The 16,334-nt window shown below is 38.3% G+C and overlaps 1 protein-coding gene across 1 annotated transcript in view; it reads right to left on the bottom strand.

Annotated features, from left to right (window-relative positions):
• The window catches only part of KPNA3 (karyopherin subunit alpha 3), a 54,469-nt gene that overhangs the window by 37,466 nt on the left and 669 nt on the right, over window positions 1–16,334 (bottom strand). The window lies entirely within an intron of this gene.

Raw genomic sequence — 16,334 nt, 5'->3', positions numbered from 1 at the left:
TGGGACTGAAATTCTCAGAGTTTACAGCGTGCTCTGGCAGATGAACTTGGCTGCGTGGTCTGACCACAACCAGCGCTCCCCATTAGATGTACTCCGACATTATTTATAACTCGACACAAGCGTTCTATTTCACGTTTCCTGACATCTCAGATGACTATTATATACCAATGTATATAAGGTCAGGTTTTCCACCTCATACATGTCAGCTGTCACATTTATAGATGCTGCAGAGAAAATACACACACGCACTTGGCATTGGACCAATCCCCAGACTCGGCTGTTCTGTGATTCTATAAGGGATCTTTACAGATCATCTAGTCCAACTCCCACTGCTCAAGCAGGTTGCCTGGTACCACGTCTAGGCAGCTTTTCAGTATCTGCAAGTATCTGTGGAGACTCCACAGCCTCCTTGGGCAACTTATTCCAATCAGTCACCCTCACATTTTTTAGTTTTATACCTGCCACTTAACTGGGGGGCTGTTTAGTGTTTAGGCATTTTTCTATCCTGATTTCTCCTCTTTACCACAGGAGTTGATACACTGTGATGAGACTGCTCTAGAAAACACCGCTGAATGTCAGCAATTTGGCCACCCTTGCCTTTAGAGATCACATTCTTAAAACCAACAACACACTTCATCCTCATCTGAACACAGGAAATGCAGATATACATACAGCATCAYGTGCTATACTGGACTATACCCACTTTCCAAGTGTGCTTTTGCAAGCTTTGTCTTAAAACTTGGAAATTATGCCTATCAATCTGGACTTGTATCTTTTTCTTTTTTTGCAAAGCCTAATTTTTTTATTCCCTAAGAACAGATTTAAGTGAACTAGTTAATTTTTGTCCTGACTTGCTTATTCTTATAAAATAGCTATTCAAAGCTTGTGTTTCAGATGAGTCATTTTAGAAATCCAGTAGGTTATCAACACCTTGCAACATCCCCAGAAGAAATAATCACACTGTAATCCAATAGCATACAAAAAAAAAAGCTGTCTTAAATACTGCTGTGATCCTCCCTTCAAGAACACAGTATCACTGAAAGCAAAACACCATACTGCTTTACATTATCTGTAAGCCACAGCACTTAGGGGTGCAGTTCGCATTTACAAGAGAAGATGTATACACTATAGTAGCAYGGTTAGACATTTTCCCCAGCTAACAGAGGTCAGCTAGAAGCAGGGGAAGAGAGAACTACCCCATAACATTACCCCATGGATTCATTATCAGCTTCCAGGCTGACAACCATCTGATAAGATCTACGTACAATATTAGTTGAAGGCTAGCAAGACATTACCAACAGATGTGATACTAAGTTTGGCATCCACAGTATCTTACTACAGACATTTCTCAGCTTAATGTACTTAAACAATTAACTTCATGTCACACTGGAACGGTGCATAACTTCCAAAATCTTTCACCAAGGCAAATCAACTGCTTGAAACAAAAAACAAAAAAACCACCCAACCAACCAACCAAAAAGACTCCAAGTCTCACAAAGGGAAAACCTGGCATAGGCACAACGCTGTAAGCCACAGAACAGCGAGAGCAGAATCTGAACTGTGGGGCCACTCCCAACCCCAGGGTTGTGAAGGCATCCTAGCCAAGGTACAAAAAGGTAAGAGCCAAGATGACTGTCAGTCAGCCTTTACTACTAAGAAACAACAATACACAACAGTTACCAAATTATACTACAACATTACAACTTAATTGTTACACATGACTCAAGTTCCAGTTAATTCATAAGGTTTTATAACAAGAGATTTCTTCCTCCAATGTACCATCTGAAGGCCAATTACTTACCAGTGTGTTTGACAGGCTGACATAACCACACGAATGTACAAGGTGCCAAAAGTCTTGTTACAAGTCAAAAGTAGATGTTTAGCTATATTTCTAATTTCAAGTTCCTTAGCATTTTATTTTACAAAATAAGCCAGAAAAATAAAAAGATCTATTAGATGCTGTTAGCTAAAGTAATGATCTTGCTTCTACTCTGGATTTCTGCACTCTTCTAGAGCCAGATGCCAAGCACTGCATGCCACAGTTCTCTCCCTAACACCCTCCACTTAAGAAAAATAAATTATAGTTCCAGACTACCAAAATTGAAATTAATTTTACACACCAATTAAAAAAAGATCACTGTGTGCATTAGGGCTGTTGTGCTAATGACTGAGTGTAACTCATTAATTGAATTCAAATATTCCAGAGCTGGAGGTTTTGTTTGTTTTGCTGAAAAACATTAGGCTGCTCCATCCTTTTGATATCTGAAGCAGTTGTATAATCAAATTTAACGAATTCTGAAACCCTACTTCAGGCTAATACTGAGAAAACAAAAATGTGGTGGTAACAGAAGACATATATATAAAAGGACATTAGACCTTAAAAGATAAGGCAAGCTTCAAGTCAGTGCCCAACAGAAGGCTTCAAAGACTGCGACATTCCCTGTAAACCTGCCTTTGGTACACTTAATGGACAGAAACTATGCAGAATACAGCCACCCTCCTCAGGTCAGTGTTTGACCTCTGGTATCTGGCCTCCAACTGGAAACAGACAGGAAACTCAAAGCTCAAATTTGGAGCTGCCTATTGAGAAGGGAAATTTCTCCCAGATTTTTCAGCTGGTAGTTGGTTTAGGACAAAAGGCATAACTGTACATAAAACTCTTTGTATCAAGAAACAGGGGCTAAAGAAAACCCTGCAGATTTCTGAACTGTCAATGTAACAGAAACCCTTACCACCAGCAAATTTAAAGAAGTGTTCAAGCTCAACCACACAGTGCTCTTAAGTATTATTTGTGAAACCCTGGACAGAGGTGTACAAGATGCTTGCTCTGTGCTAAGGGCGAGCATCACCTCTGCAACACTGCTACTTAACTTCTTCAGATGGCGCATCCTTACCTTCGTGCCCTACAAGACACCTTCAGAAGTTTTGTTATCATTTAGTCTTTAGGTGGAGAATTAAGCCAAGCAAGAAATTGGCCTCTTGAGCGTTTAACTTCACAAATGTTTAACTGCATAATACATTAAAGTATTTGCCATGGCAAGTCATATAGCTTCTATAAACTGAATATATAGATTTCTGATCTTTGAAAAAAATATCGGTATCTTTCTAACAGACACCAGAAGTAAATACATCTTCCAAACTCTGTAGCTGAATACATAATGCAGTGTGCTTTTCCTGTAAAAACTGGTTTTCTTGCATCCCTACAAAGTTATACAAGGCCACAAGAARAAAATTCAGGCTAACAGTCATACGCAGTTACACAAGTTAGTTCTCATTCATAACTGAAATAAATTAGTTTAGGGTTCAGTTCTGTTAATTTTAAAGTTCTACTTCATATTTTAAAATCCATTTTAATTGATTATATGCACTTTAAAGTCTCTTAAGTATGTCACTTTCAGAAACTAGAAATTTTGGACACTTACTAAGATTCCTTCTTCCCAAGTTACAATTTTTTTTAAAAAAAAATGAGCTAGCTAAATGTGTGACAGATACAGCTAGTGAGAAGTTAAATACATTACTCTCCTTTTGCTATTCTGAATAAAGATTTTTAATTGAAATTAAAAATGGACTTTCATATTCAAGGTGTTTAATAATGCATACTCTGTAGATAAACAGTGCATTAAACAGTATGATTTTTAACTATTTTTAGTTATCCCAATTGTGTCAAAGTGAAAATTAAAGCCTAACACCCTTGTTTAATGGCTACAGCTCTACCTAGTGATACTTCTTTTGCAACAATGAGATCTGCAGCTCAGTGGGGTGCTCGCCCAGGCTAGCCACCTCATTAAATGGGACACCTGAGGAATGTCATCTATAGGTCAACACAATCACACCATTTGCACTCTAAGAGTACCAAGTCCAGAAGACACGAGAGATGGAMGGGCAGCAAATAGATATTTTTATGCAAGCTAGTATACCCATGCTGCCAGTTTGGCTGGCTTGCCAGCTGCCCCACAAGCAACACGCTGACTACTTACATGTGACTGAACTCACAAGCCATAGCCCTACTCGCCTGCAGGTTAACCAGCATGCAGTCGCCTCTCAGCTAGCCCACAGGAGCAGGATATCCAGGCTCATCTTGACAAGAGCATCACACACCAATGTCAGCTTTAGCTATTCTAAAGATACAAAGCAAGTTTTCAAGAACTTAAGCGAGATGTGGGTTTAGTTGCTTCTGAAAGTTTAACTCTTAAGTGGAAAAGCAAGAAGAAATTCATTGACCAATTTCTCAGGGTCCAAAAACTTCATTAAAAGATAACTCATCATTTAAATTCCATATTTCAATCCACTTGTCCCTTTCAACATTACAGGAACAAGTCTCAAAATACCAGAGGATAAAGCCTCACAGGAAAGAGCTACTCTGAATACATAGTTGGGATAGTAAAGTGGCTTTATTGAACATTCAGGGCATCAGAAGAGCTTCACATTTGAAAGTCAATTTCCATCTACTTCCACCTGCCAAACTGGAAAAAAAAATGGCCCAATTCCAATAGCACAATTGGATTTAACTAATACCTCTCCCTTGCATTTATGCATATCCTAGAGAACAATTTAAAATACTTTATAATAGGTGTGAGACGCAATACAGCGAGAGAAGAAGGTGCCTGYGTTGATGAAGTAAACATTTCTTCCCTTGATATCTTTTACCAGACTTTTTCCTTATCCTTTTTCTGATATGTTCTAGCAAGCATGAAATACTGCAATGCACATCAAAATGCAGAAGCCGCAGGAGCTGGGCTGGTTTTAGCAGAAGACAATTAAAAAAAAAATTCAAGCACTTGTTTGTACACAGTAGTTGAGATGATGAAGGTTGGCAGCTGCCTATCTTTGGTAAGCATTAAAAGTTAAACATTCCTTATTTGCATAGGYGCATAATTTGTTAGCATGTGCAAAGTTGAGGCTTAGACAAATGATACTGTTTTACTTGCTTTGGTACAGCTGGCTTCAACCAAAAACAAAGTACAAGACAAAGGGACACTGAAAGGAGGTGATGTTCCACCTGCATTTTCAAAGTGCATATAGCTTACGCCAATAATTGTATACCAATCAACGTATTTAATATAAATTCTAGGACAGCATCACAATGGCCTGAGAACAATCACTTCAACACAGCTGGAAAAACTAAATCCAATGAGGCTGTGCATTCTGACCCCTCTATTTCTTTTGAGCATGCCCAAAGATTTGACTGCCATACCAAACTAAAACAAATGGCTTGTCAAAACTAACCCTTCCTGCCAGATTTGTTCCTTTGGATATACGCATCACGAATTATTAAGCAGTCTTTTTTGTACTGCAGTCAGATTCTTCTTCCCCTTACCCAATTTTGAATTTTACCAATCACTCCTGTAATTCTTCCAAACTGTCCTTCCAGAAAAAAACAGGGATTGTTTTCCAGTCTCACAGACTACAAAGTTAGAACAGCTTCATCTCTGGCTTTGTTACTGTAGCTTCATGTCAAATTATGGTGACCCAGGAAGTTAGAAATGCAGGGAGGGGGCACGGAGTCTACAGTACAAGCAACAGATCTACTAAAGCAATCAAATACACTGACATTGTGACTATAATCTGACTGGATACTCTAGAAGAGCTTTATTCCATTTGATTACCAAAGAAACTGTTTGACCTGAAAGGTATTTGTTCTTTTTCTAGGGAAGCATTCTGTTATCCTGCAGACAATATTAGACTGAGTTCAGATTCTCTGTGCACTGCAGAATCTTAAGAGTATAAAACTTCTTTTTGGCTAGTAACTTTCAATGCAGTACTAGATTCATTAGGAACAGAATGCCATATTTATGCTATCATATTTTATGCCATAATCTGTTTGGGACTCATGCTCTTAATAAGGCCTCTTAAGGCCTCTTAGGGAGAACTAGTTCTTTCAGGTGGGACTACCATGTCATTCCCTCTCTCTCTCTCTCTCAAAAAGTAAAAAGCCCCAGTTTGGGGCCAGCTGCTTTTTCTTAGCCAGTCTGTAGCAAGATTAACCAAGTTCAGGTACTTGAATTATCTCAGCAAACCGAATGTCAGATACCCACTGCCTTTTTTATTTAGTGATGGATAATGACTCATCTAAGTCAGACGTGCATGGCAATATGGAAAGCCACAAGCCTCCAGTTATTGCTGTTCATGGTGTTGACTCACCCAGAAGTGTATGGAAGCAGATAGAGCTGCCCAACCACAGTATCTGTTTCTACTGCTTCAAGAGATCTTGGCAGAAAAGCAAATGCTAGGCTCATTTCTTATAGGCTCTTCTGTAAGCATATTCTACAAGATTCCAATACCCTCGCTGCATTTCTTCAACTTGCATACTGAGCTACTGGCAAAACAGTGAGATGTGAACACTCATGTTTTAATTTTCATATACTGCTTACCTAGTTTACTAGTAGATATATTAACCACTCTCAGGAGACTGGACTCAAGGCAATTTGGTTGGCTGTATTCAACACAAATAGGACACAAAGCAGTCCAGAATACAGAAGAGCTGAAAATAGCTGTTCAACATCAGAACTCCACAAAAGGAAGGACGACTGAATCTACTAGATTTCTAGTTATTGCTGTTGTGTGAATCAAGGATATTATATCAAGTGAAAAATTATACAGTGTTTCCATTTTGAAGTAGATCTTAACACCGTTACTCACACCTTTACTGACATCAAACCAAAGACTGCAAGGCAACCACATGGACTCCACCTAAATTCAAACTGAAATTTCCAGATAATCTCCTAGTACCCCAAAGTAACTAACCACTGCACCACGAATATCTGCTCAGACGAACAGTCAGGGCACAAGGATCACTACATGATTCAAAGCATAAGCTCTGTCTGGTGGTCCTAACAGGGCTAGGAATCTGTCCAAGTAGTGCCCCAAAGAACAAAGTGACCGCGAAGCAAGGGAGCCACYGCAACCTCCACTTTGACAAAGAAAAGTGCAAATGGCTCACTTTGAAGAACTTAACTGTGGAGTCACCATGCATACTCCTACTCAAAAGACACTGCTGACCTTCAGGATACCTGTAGCAAGTCTTTCTTCTTTTTCTATATTTTTGGAAACAGAGGGGCACAATGAATAAAGTTTAGCTTTGATGAGTTGCCCCTTCTATCCCTGGTTTTAAGACGTTGCTAGCTCTGCCTCTTCTAAATAATGTAATACACCAATTAGGCACCAGAAAAATGGCTAACCAAGATAAGCATGAACAGGAATCACTGCTAAATAGTATCCCCCCCGCCATGTTAGAAGATTAAAGCTTTTTAACATACAAGGATTTGAAACACTGGCACCATTAAGTAAAATGAATCAGCTCTTGCCAATAAGTTTCTATTCAGCTATGTTAGCACTACAGAGATATTTATTATTTTCCCATGTAGCAAAAACAGTGTAGCAGATGCTTTACAATTGTCTAGAATTGTAAGTTTAACCTGGCTGTCCCTGAAGSAGAATAAGAAAATTTTCTGTGATTTCTTGATTTTGCCCAGGACATGACACCACCTCTGTTCTCTCCTAAGATACTGAAGCAAGCATTCCTCCCATTCCCTTAACAGGAAGGGAAAGTAGGCCTGTCTGTTCAGGCAGAACAGTTGATTGCCATCACCCAAGAGCAGGAAACTCTCGCTTCTTCTATAGTCTGAAAGAATCCAGTTCAGAGGTAAAGGTTCAGTTATTTCTTGACTGATGTTACCAGAAACGAAACGCACCAGTTTTAATGCCTTACTTTACAACCATAGTACTATTTTGATTTGTGCACTAAAAACAAAACAGAAAAATTAAGCAAAACTAAAATGCTCAATAGTAACTATGTGTAATCACCAGACTAAAATTTTGATTTTTAAATCAATACAAATTTTAAGTTTTCTTCAAATATAAAAGCTTTTACAAAACTGTAGATAAACACATTCAATAATCTAATTATAAAGTGATATTTCAAGTCAAAAAGGCCTAACAGACTTCAGYGTCCAGATAAGACATTAAGTCTGAATGTTTATAACTAGTTCAAAAAAAAAAAAAATCCACCTCATCCCCCCAAAACAGAAAAACACCGCACTTTCTAAGCTAGAATGTGATAAACACCTTGTTGGAACTCATCGGATTTCTGTAACCCATTCAGTGAATTCGCAAGTTCCTTTCCTACCCCCCAAATATGCCAACCTCATTGACTAAAGCTAGAGACAACCACCTAGATTTCATCCACCTTACAGAAAGAAAATCTAGTAGGCTAAATACTAGCCAGAYGTTTGCTTACACAATCTATGTTTAACTTAAGCAGTCTTCAGCTGTAGTATCAAAGTAGCTCAGACAATGTATTTATAATCATCTTCCCTGTTAAGTGAGGGAAAAAAAAATCCTGTTATTCCCATCTATAAACAGGGAAAAAAATAATTGCAACTTGTACACATTCACAGGGTGTCACAAAAAAACCCACAAAGCAAGGCTCTGGAGAGATAGTCTACACCCAAATACGATAAGCTTTTTTTGGTATAATATTACATGGCCCAAATGAAAATTTCCCCCATTTTTTAAAATGTCTAATCAACAGGCAAAAAAGATTAAATGTGCTCGCTGCCTAACAAAATCATGAAGAAATCATTCTGCTGACAACGCAAGAGAAAACAGTGAACTCAGTTGACAAACCAGGAAGAAGGTAAAACACTAGGAATTAGAAAATACACATAAGCAACCTTCCATGATCTTTTAAGAACTGTGTCAAGCAGTCTTTCCGAATTTAAGCATCTTAATCTAACATCTAGAATGCATGATGCTGAAAAGCAACATGAACACAGGAGCCCAGATCTGCCACTTAAAAGTTTCTGGGCATCACTATCTCCAATTCTCAATTTAGGTGTCCATCCACAAAAAGCATAGTGGTAATCCCCAAGAAGTTGCTAAAGAGTCTGGTTTTGATGGGCAAGAACAATATGAGAACTTCTTTGAGACTCACAGCTATAGGGCTCATGGCAACACATTTCGTTTACATTTAGGCTATACTGCAGGAGAATCAAGAACAGAGAGGCACAGCAAGCCAAGCCTCCCCAGTCAGCAAGAGAAGAGGGTGCYGCCAGATTCTGAACAGTCATTGACAGCTCTTGATGTTTAAAGGAGCTTACATATTTTTACCTGTGCCAGAGCTTTCTAAACACCTCTCATCTTGAAGGTTGTTCTTCACTGCTGTTTGTTCCTTGTTCCATTACCAGTCTACACATTTCTTGCCTACCTTCAGAGTACAGGTCGTCCCCAGAAGCCTGCTGAATCCCAGCAGGACTCTCTTCATGACAGAATACCATCTCGATGTGGAAAACCTGCCATACCTGGATGCAAGTCAGACTTTCAGTTAAGAAAAATCACTAACATTGACTTTGCATCTATCATTTGTTTGTGAGTGTGAAAAGGAACAAGAGACCTTGATGCTAGTAAGCTGCACACAAAGCAGTTATTTACTGCTTAGAGTGATCTTAGCTCACCTGGGAGAGCGCTACAATGTCTCTTGGCATAATTTGATCAAGTTTTGACTTAGATTGTACTTAACTAAGAAATGCCAAGGACTACGATTTTCTAGGAATTACACACCTGAAACATAACACTGCATCTGGCCAGGAATTCTTTACTGTATGTCTGAAAACCATTCCACAAGGCACACTAATCCCCTATCTGACCACATTCTCTTTTATCTTCATGCAAAACAGCTTTAACTACGCCTCTGTACTACCATATTTGCAACAGGGCTTGAGCACTCATTAAACACATCTCCACTGATGCTAATAGGAGTCATATAGCAAAGAAGCCATTTCTCCAAGCAGATTTTGTGTATCATCTATTCTATCATTACCTCCAAAGTCCATTTGTTATGGAACCTGACCATAACCAAGGTTTAAATACCACTTCCCTCACTCTAAAAATAAATAAATACATAAAAAGAATACAAGCCACAGAAGAGAACCTCAGCTGGTAACAGAATTTATGGAATATGAGAGAAATGAGCAATTCAGTAATAGGTGGTTGAATYAGAAACACATTCAGTTTGTCTCCAATTCTGTAGCCATCTGTGCAGCATATATTCCTATTTTGTTCTTGTTATATTTTATTAACTACACACGTACAAAAAAAAGTCAAGTTTAAAAGTAAATGTAGCATTAAAGGAAACATGAGTCTCAGCTGACCCAAAAGAAATTATATGAAACTTTCTCCATCAAATTTAATGGTGTCAGCTTGGATGTGAAGGGATATCATCCAATAGTTAAATATCACTACACAAGGCACACCTCCTCCCATTCACCCCGACCTCTTCTCCGAACCAGCAGCTATCCTATCCAGACAACATGAATTTCTTCACTGTGAGAGTGACGGAGCACTGGCACAGGTTGCCCAGAGAGGTTGTGGAGTCTCCTTCTCTGGAGATACTCAAGGCCTGTCCAACCTTACTGATTCTATGATTCTATGAAGACGAGCTGCCTCACGAAGCTAAGTGAGGAACAGACTGAAGAAATCTCAGAAACACAAACAGCTTCAGAACTAGCTCATTTCAAGGCACAGCTAGCTTTGATGCAAGGCTAGCTTTTTGGAAAAAAATAGCTGTTTGACTAACTTTACCAAAATAAAATCCCATGCAAAGCCCTCTGCTTCTATAATTACTGAAGTATCTAGGAATATCAAGTAACAATTAAGTTTTGCAGTGCTAGATATTTTAAACAATTAATAAACCCTATTCTGGGGAAATATGTAGGTTTTACATTTCTTTTTCATTTCAAATCAATTTACTTGGCAATTTGTCTTTACTACTTGATGACGTGTCACACCAGCTTGACCAACTCATTCCCTCTTCTGGACTTAATCTTATGACTAAATACTCCATCACACTTCCAACCCCACAGTAAATACCAGTTTGCTCACTCACTTGCAAGTGGCACTTTCTCCTAATGCTTGTCTTTTCAGATTATATAGCTTTAGAAGAAAAAAATTCCCACCTGGAGTTCTGCTGGAATTACATAAATATTATGAAAGCCTGAAAAAACTCTGCAAAAAACAGTTAAAGAACTCTCAAAACCAGTATGGCAGCTGTGCTGCTACCAGTTGTGACTGGACTTAGAGAGTTTACAAGATCAATTCATTAATAGAAAGAGCAACCACTACAGTAGTTAGAAATACCTGAGAATAAAGAAAAAAAAATCTAATTACAGGAAGATTAACTAAGACTCAGTATATCACAGCAAATAACTGGGCAATAATTGGGCCTCAGTACAGCAAGTAGAGATCCCAATCCGCTTATAAAGCTTGTGTTCATCATGAAGTGTCATCTCCAAATTGCTTTCTCCACAAGTATTCCTGAAATAAACAATGACTTCCCAAGATGGGTGTTTTTAAATGTTTTTAAATGCAAAGCCTTCAAGTAATTTTGAACTTCACTAGAAAATAAAACAGTATACTTAAGTGGACTTTATTGGGTGTTCGTTTTCTGCCAGAAGTAGCAAACATTTCAGAGCACTATATTATTTACTTGTAGGCTATCTGAAGTTTGGAGAATTTTGTAGTAGTAACAACTGAGAGATGTGCTGTATCTACCTCTTAATTTCTACTCAAGCAGTTCTTTCCAAGGTACAAATATGTGCACCTGTGTCCTCCCAGAAGTATACTGGCCTKATAGAGCAATAAATAAATAAATTGCAAGAAGCAGAGCTTAGGAACTCTGCATGAGAGTATTAGATCACATGCCAAATTCACTTCCCAGTAGGAAGCTACCTGAYGCCTGTGTTCTCACTTTTGACTATTCAGATTCACTGAGCCAGTGATGCTATCAACACAGTAAATCCACAGTAGTTTAAGCCAATTCAAATCAGCTGCTGCAGTCCTGTCCTCCCTGTCGCCCCTTCTTGTACCAGTATTTTGTACCTCTGCCAGGAAAGGGAAAGGCAGAAAGCYGACAGTTTGTAAAAGCAAGCTCCCGAATGAAACTAGGTTGTTGCAACATAGCTGGGAGTAACTGGCTTTTGAAGACTTATTTATCATCTTTGCCTTATCATTGCCGCTCTGTATTCCCCTCAACAGCCAGATGAAAACACTAGTCAGCACAGAACAGTATCACGAGATGAGCTGGAGGCAGCATGATTGCTCATTCGTTAAGACTGTGCATAGCTATGGTACCTCCACAGCACTGAGCCTTGACATTTGATGAGAGCAGGCTTTAAGTCAACCTATAACCTTACCAGATACTCACAGACTGTACAAATTTGGCCTCTCCAGAATGATATTACTCTGCTTGCAAAAATTCATGGCAGCATGACAGTAACATCCGAATAAATTCACATATTCTGAAGAGCCTAGATCCATACTGCTAGCAGAGCAACAACAAATCCATTGGAGTTGCCAGAGCTGATTGAGGTAGATCTAGGTTGAGCATGTTTTCCTGTTCTACCTCATATGTGGACAGGATGCTTAAGGTAAAGAATAGAAGATGATCCTTCAAAGTCCCTGCACTTGGACTAAACGGTGATACAATTGCCTTCCCCCCAACTTACAACTAGGGAGAAGACATCACTGGAGACCAGTCAAGTCTAAAAATCAGAGTATGGGTAGGTGAAAGATTATAGCAGTTGCTAGGTCTCCTTCTGGCAAATAGCCGTAAATGAATTTGATAAGGTTAATCCTATAGCTCAAGTGACAGAAGTTTAAGTGGCTAAAGATTCTTATTCTTTTGATTCATGATTAGGGGCGTTACCGGTATACAAAGGGAAATTTTAATTCCAGCAATTAAAGAGTTTTTCAGTAAGCTAATTAGCCAACATGGCCTAATTTCTTGTGTTTTTTTTTATTTTTAAGACTGCATATGCAGCCTTACTTTTTCTCCAATATGTATTTTGCTAATTACATGATCACATAGTCTCACTACACCACACAAAGATAACAGTAAGTCACAGACAGCCCTACAAATTATAACATCTCAGTTTATTATGATTTTTCTCCCCATTTTAGCCATGGATGCTGACTGCTCCTGAGAAAAACAAGTAGGCTGAATTGTTTGATCTATCATGTTAAATACCAAAACAGTGAGCCAACGTATGGGTGCCTGCTATTGCAATACAGAATAAATAACATGTTCTAATCCAAGAAGTTAGAGGAGTAAAACAGTTTAAAGAAGTTACTAGGTAACTAGGTAAAGAATGAAGCTGAGGAACCACAAACAGAAAAGTCAGAAGGTTCAAATTAAGGTTTTCTAAAAGCTTAAATCAATATAAACAAATAAACCCATCAGTTAGAGGGGTTATCATAAATTAAGTGACTGCAACTGTTTAATCTTGTCCTGTAAAACTTCCATTGCACTGGATTAAATCAGTGCTGTACACTGAGAACAAACCCAACGTATGCCTGTTGATCAACAAGGGAAAGCTTTCTCCCCATACACCGAAAAAAAATTAAAAAGCCCTTTCATATCTCTGGATAACACGAAATTGAAAAGTTTGTAAGGAGAAACTGTTCCGACTTTTGCTCATCCGAGAAGATGCTACTCTCTAAGCTCCTTATCACTCAGCTGTGCCTCTGACTGCTGCTAATCACACTTCAGTACCTATAAAAACAAGAGATTGTTCTTGCTCTTATAAGTGAGAAAGACTAATGTTAATATTGCTTTGTACTCTGTATTTGATTTTGCTATTATTCCTTTCTTGGAATAAATACTTATTACAAATATTAATACTCCAAATTCTAATTCTATACACGAATTAGAGTATTCTCTCCTTGAGTGAGCACATGAAGTCCAAAAATAAGGATAAAAACTCTCACTCAGATTTGAAACTAGGAAAAGTAGAGCAAACCTGTATAGATCAAGCAGCCATAAGCTTTCACTTCTGCCCAACAGATTCCCTTCTTCGCTCTTAAAAAGGGAGCACAGTAAGAAGTTGCATGGGGTACCAAAGCCTATCTTAACATAAATAAAAATACTTACTAATATTCTGCCTCCCTTAAAGTTCCATAGTCACATGGTTTTACAAAAATCAAAAGACATCCATATAGCCTAACAAATGCAGTAATAAAATACGAGTTAACTACAGATTAAAAGAGAAAGTATTTTTATCTGCCAGTTTCTACCCAGAGGGGATCAATAACAACTCATCAGTACTTACTAGAAGCTAAGGAAAGATTACTAAAGTTTTTTTTTTTTTYTTTTTAATATATTCAAGCCTGATGAGTTCAAAGGCAGTAACTGTCCCCAGGCAGAAGGTGACTCAAACACCACTGTTTTCAGACTAAGGTTGAAGATGTACAGTTTAATATTTTAGATTTTCCCAATGAAATAATCTAGATATCAAATCACCATTTATTACTCTATCATCCTAACCACTTTTTCCTCTTGTTGGAAAAATCTGTAGATGCAGATTAACATCAATGACTGAACTTCTCCTGTTTTTTTAAGTTACCTACAGAAAACTGGAGGCAGGATATTTATGTAAAACTCCTTATTGTGGCATATGCACCAGAATAAGTGTATCTAATAGCTGACAGTTGGGAATTACGTATAATATTTTAGCTTAGGAAACTGCTTTATGAAGAATAGGTATCTTTCACTGGGTACAGCGAAATTCTCCAATAAACATGAGATGAGCCTATGTAGCATGCCAAGAGAAGCACAACAAGTAATGCTGATTATATTGTATTGCTGTGCTCTTTCATTCTCTACTGTAAACTTAACTTACATTGTCTTGTTTCTGGATTTTTAATTTAGATAAAGTTTACTTAGAAAGGTACTTCTAACATTAATATTAAAAATAAGTATCATAGTCAGAAAAATAGATAGAAGGAGGTATAGTCAGAAAATTCAGATATTTAATAAAATTAAGTTACTTTGAAAGATGTGAAAGGTACTAACACATTTATAATCTTTTACAAAGCTTTACATGAAAATAAATTGGATTTCAGTGTACCTGCACGAGTATACAACTTTTATATACTTCTGTATTTCATCTGCTTGGTGCACCCAAAAGAAAGATGCTTATTATGTTTTAACCCTTTCTCAAATCATGGATGCAAGCTTAGTTCCATTAATGTTACTGTGGTTATCTGCTAGGCAAAGTTTCAAGGCTAAACTACAAAAGGAAGTCAATCAGCCTAGCTACTGGAAGATAACCCTACAAGATATATTCTCCATAACAGCAAACACACTATAACTACTCCATTTCAGAAGCAAGTGCTCTACTGAGAGTTTGTCTGGTATAACTAATTTCCAGTAAAGCTCAGGCAGTCAACACCCCTATTCCTCCCATACAGGCAGATATTTAATTCCTCTAGTCTTGAGCATGCTATAATATAAGCAAGCATGGATGACAGATCAGCTCACGCTAGGCATGAACATACCTAACCTTTCCCTGTTTAGAGCTCTGATGGATTCAGGCCAGTGCCCGAGAAAGCAAGCAACAAAGCCAGCAACCAAGACAAGGAGATGAGACAAGGACAAAATCAATGAGAAGCAGCATGAAGAGTCTTGCTGGATGAGAGAGGAAAAAAGAAACCCACCATGCCCTTCCCACCTCCCCTTCCCTAAACTGAAGGATGGTCAGTTTTCAGTAACTTTCAAATAATTACTGTTGTTAGCCAAAAGTGCTGAAATGATCACACTCCTTACATACAAGGTTTTCAGTGAGAAAGAATTGCTGTCATCATGTTAAATAGAAATTGAGATAAAGATTAGTTTACATGGTGAATGTCATCTTAAAGACACTGCTGCTAAGCCTGACCTGCATGAAATTGTCTCCACCCAAACAATGGCAGCAGAGGTGTGAATTATGCTTAAATCCAAAACATGCTTTCAAAGGACTAATATTGCCACAACGTTGATTGCAGAAGCAGATTTAAGTGATAATATCACAGTATATCAATAGAAGCAAGGAAGAGCACACTCAAGAGGACAGAAAGCGATTTTACATATATTTAGGTTTTCATTCTAGTGAATCCTAATCCAACTTCAATCCTAGYCTGGTTTCAGAGCAACCCCCTTCCCCTTCCTTCCTTATTAGAGGAACTTAAGGGCAAGATTTGGGATTTCCTTCCTTTTCTATTGCGACCTAAAATTGAAGATGCCCCTAGCCAGCCCATATAGATCCGCAAGACCTTAAGAAGCCCTCCAAGGGAATAAGCGAGCTGCCTTTTGCTTAAAAGGCTCTTCTCAAATCCGGGGGAAGCAAACTAACACTCCATTAGCCTGAGAGCCCTGCAYGCTTTCCCGATTTAGACAGAGACGCCCAGCAGATGATTGTACCTAGCAACATTTAAAAAAGAGAAAAAAAAAAGAAAAAAAAAGAAAGAAAGAAAGAAAGAAGAGGGATGATTTAAGCCGGAGCGGGGAGCACAGCCGGCCGGGG

Source organism: Rhea americana, unplaced genomic scaffold (genome assembly GCF_003343005.1).
Source record: "Rhea americana isolate MKP2758 unplaced genomic scaffold, rheAme1 scaffold_95, whole genome shotgun sequence".
NCBI classification, from domain to species: Eukaryota; Metazoa; Chordata; class Aves; order Rheiformes; family Rheidae; genus Rhea; species Rhea americana.
The sequence above is the reverse complement of the archived record's forward strand: the minus strand, read 5'-3'. Positions and strand labels throughout refer to the sequence as shown.